The sequence below is a fragment of the Pan troglodytes genome, chromosome 1 (assembly GCF_028858775.2).
Source record: "Pan troglodytes isolate AG18354 chromosome 1, NHGRI_mPanTro3-v2.0_pri, whole genome shotgun sequence".
Classification (NCBI taxonomy): Eukaryota; Metazoa; Chordata; class Mammalia; order Primates; family Hominidae; genus Pan; species Pan troglodytes.
The window spans coordinates 107,343,735-107,347,550 of NC_072398.2; the positions used below are offsets into that span (position 1 = coordinate 107,343,735).

General features: G+C 40.7%; 1 pseudogene; it reads right to left on the bottom strand.

The window, feature by feature from the left end:
• Positions 1–720: 720 nt before the first annotated feature.
• LOC100609987 (lupus La protein-like) lies at positions 721–3,344 on the bottom strand (annotated as a pseudogene).
• Positions 3,345–3,816: the final 472 nt, after the last annotated feature.

A 3,816-nucleotide genomic window follows, 5' to 3' on the forward strand; every position in this document is an offset into this window, starting at 1 on the left:
CTAAAGGAATTTGAGAAAACAACAGAAGCAGGAAGGTCACTGTCACCCTCCCCCTGCGCTTCTTCCCTGAAGTCTATCATAAGACTCTCACGTGAGAGGTGCCCTCTCTGTACCCAGAGGAAAGGTGCATCCTTGAGTCTGAAGACACAGGGACACAGAGAAGAGCCTGAACACAGAGACCTGGCTACGTTATCTCCAGTTTGTTACTGTTAGATCATACATTTTTTTGTCTTACCATACTTCTCCATGAGTATGCACTCTTCATAAAACATACTGTTTAAAAAAAAACCAACAACAACTGAGACTTAGCTCTTTCCACAGGTCTTCGTTTCCTTTGAAGGCACTCCTGTCATGTAAAACTTACATTAAATAAATACATATGCTCTTCTCTTGTTAGTCTGTCATCTATATTGTACACTTATAAAAGTATATATATACTTATATATAGTTTATATATATTATATATAAGTATATATATACTTTTGTAAAATTGAGCTTAGACTCTATTTTACGAATATTCCATTTAATAGTGCATGAATTTAACTGAAGACAAAGAGACAGAAACAGAAATCAAGGAATTCCTGAACTCTCAATCACAGAGAGACACCTTTCTAAGGCTAAACATACACTAAATTAAGTAGAAGACATTAAGATTTGGAGGGTTTTTTTCTCTTTTCATGTAGTATATATTTTATTAGTTTGTACTAATATATTCTCATATTACAAAGGCAATTTAGTGGAAGAATCTTCCTTCTGATATTTGAATCATCTGAAAGAACACAAAAAGAACTATGCATTCAAAAAAATTCTCATTTGGATAACAAAAAAAGACAAGTTAAACAACAAAAAAACTTTTCCTTTCTCACAGGTGGACATTGAAGTGAACCTAATTCGGTTTTCCTTTTAAAAGCCCCCCATAAACAAAAGTAGTTTAAAACCTATTTAAAATGAATAAAAGATTGGTTTACTAAACTACTCGTCTCCAGCACCATTTTCTCTTTTCTGTTGTTTGGACACAGGTCCTTCTTTGTCTGTTTCTTCTCCTGATCTTTTCATAGGTCCAGTTGCACCATTTTCATCATGTTCATCATCATTAGCAAATTTCATTTTCTTGCCCTGAAACTGTACTTTTTCTTTAGCAGACCTAGGATGGGCAGCTTTATTACCCTTTCCTTTTCCTTTAAATCTGTGTCCTTTTGACTTCCATATGTTTAGGGATTCTTGTTGGTCTTCTGTTATTTTTTTCAGTGCTTCTTTTTCCACCTCTCCTTCTAGTACTTCCCAAGTCACTTCTTTGCTCTGTAATTGTAGATTACCATTATTTACATCTTTGGCTTTACCCAATGCTTCCTTGTCTTTTTCTTTAAATAGAATTATCCCCTCTTTTGCTCCTCTGATGAAGTCTATCCATTTTATTTCACCATGACTTGAGAAAAGGATGTGTAAATCTTCTCTACAGGTCTGATCATCTAAATCACCTGAAAACTTCAGCAAGCATCCAATCTTCTAGAGATTTCATTTCAGCAACTTCTTCTAACTTTTGATTTGCTTCTTGCTCTTGTTTAGCTCTCAATTTAGCTTCCACTTTATTTTGTTTTCTTTCTTCTTCTTTCTTTTTTATTTTATTAATATTATTTTTTTGGCAAAGTAATCGTCCTTGAAAAGTATTAGCAGGCCTGTGTGTGTACTTCTGGCTAGGGGTCTCTACAAACTTCTTAGCACATTCAATGCTATCAAACACAACAAAAACTGATCCCTTAAATATTTTATGCAATGTTCTTCTCATCTGAATATTTAGTACTTGATCTTTATCTTCTAATCATTCTTTTATGTCATCAAGAGTTGCATCAGTTCGGAAGCCTTTAATATAAACAGATCTGTTTCTTTACATCATTTTTATACTCATCAGTCACTTCAGGTAGGGGTTTGCTTGAAGACCTTCTGACTTTAGTTTTATCTTCACTGATTTTCATGAGTTCTGCCTTGGATTTGCTCAATGCTTCCACAATTACATTAAAGTCTGTTGTTAGATGGTTCAACCTGTTGAATTTTATCATTATCTCCAAAGATACCCAGCCTTCGTCCAGTTTTATCTGTTCCCTTAAAAACTTGTCTCCTGGCAAATTGAAGTCTCCAAAATAATACTCAATTTGAGAACAGATTTTGGCCTCCAGGGCAGCCATCTTTTCATTATCATCATTTTCAGCCATTGTGGCTATCTTTAAAGTTCCAGTCCCATAGAGCCGTGCGACAGGCTCACAAACAGCAACAGCAACGACTCCTGGAGTGGTTTTCTTATTACTTTTTACAATTAAGTTGATTGAAGTGTGAGTTGACTAGGTACAATGCATCCATTTCAAGTTTGATGACATGTCTATTATTATAAAAGGTCCTCTTTTGCGCTTTGAAGTCAGTCCCCGCTTTCCCTGTCCCCAGCAATCAATGATGTAGTTTCTGTCAGTCACTATACAGGTTAGTTTTACCTGTTCTAGAAATTCACCTTGATGGCGCCGCATAGGATGCACTCTTTTCATCACTCAGCATAATGTTTTTGAGATTATCCATGCTATCTCATGTTTTGTAATGTGTCCCATTTTATTGCTGGGTAGTTCGGGTAGTTGGAGTCGATCGCAGCGCATTCTGCTGACAGGTGAGACTGCGGTTCCGACCTGCAGGCCTCGGTGAATATGCGCAAGGGCACCTGGGCGCGGGCAGAGCTGTTCCCATCCACAAAATAAGCATGTTATGTCTACAACCGAAGGGGGTCACAGAGCCCCAAAGGCCCTGCTTTCATCCCAAAGAACTGAGCCCGTCTGCGTACAGTTTCTACCTGGCTCTATGAGGTGAGAACACATTCCCCGCCACCACAGAAATCCTATAAACTCCTGTGGGGCAGCGGTTAGAAGCAGAGGCTGTTAAAGGTAACTCTAGAGGCTGAGGAAAAACACGAAGATTTTCACAGAGGGTGAGAACCCAGGAAACTGGAGACCACGGGCCGATCTCTGCTAAAAGCAGCCCCACGTAGAAAGGAAAGCGCTCTGGGGCCATCGCGCTAGTTAGCTTATGTTAAACAATCTCACCTCGGCTAACCTTATAATTTCTCCGGCGGCAAGGACAACAACGCGTTATTTTCTATTTCATAGCCTCCTAACTACGTCCAGAATATAACATGATAGACTGCGTGCAGCCTCTCCTTCCACACCGCAAAAAAAAAAAAAAAAACGAGAGAAAAGCGCGAACGCGGTCCCCACTACCACAAACTATGCAGTCGAGCTTCCCACTATCTGGGGAAGTTGGACGAATTAAATTCGTCCTGAAAAAAAACCACCTTCGTAAACACAATCTTTTCGCTGCTAAGTAAATATGAATCTGCACGGTTCCGCCCCGCCACAGCTTCATACGCCTCACCCTTTACACGCACGGTCACTTGCCCCGCGCACCCTCGAGCCCTCTTAGCCCTGATACACAGCTGGGACTTTCAGGTCCAACCAGCGGTCCTGGACTCCCTCCCACAGCACGGGAACTCCTTCGTGGCGAAGCCGCCGGTGGCGAAGCAGCAGCCCCTGCGCTGCCTCATCTACATAGAAGTCGCCTCATCTACATAGAAGTCGCCCTATCCGAGATGTCACTGACAGCGCCTTCCCCGTGCCAGTCAGCTTTTCCGTCCCACTCTTCGCCACTCAGCCGAACAATATGCTGCCGCAGCATGCGGGAGAAGTGATGTTTGCCTCGCCTTCTTTTTTTTCTCCCGTCTGCGCTGGTGGTCTTCCCCAAGGAAGAGGGTTTTGAGTTTTGTTTTGTTTTGTTTTGTTTTTT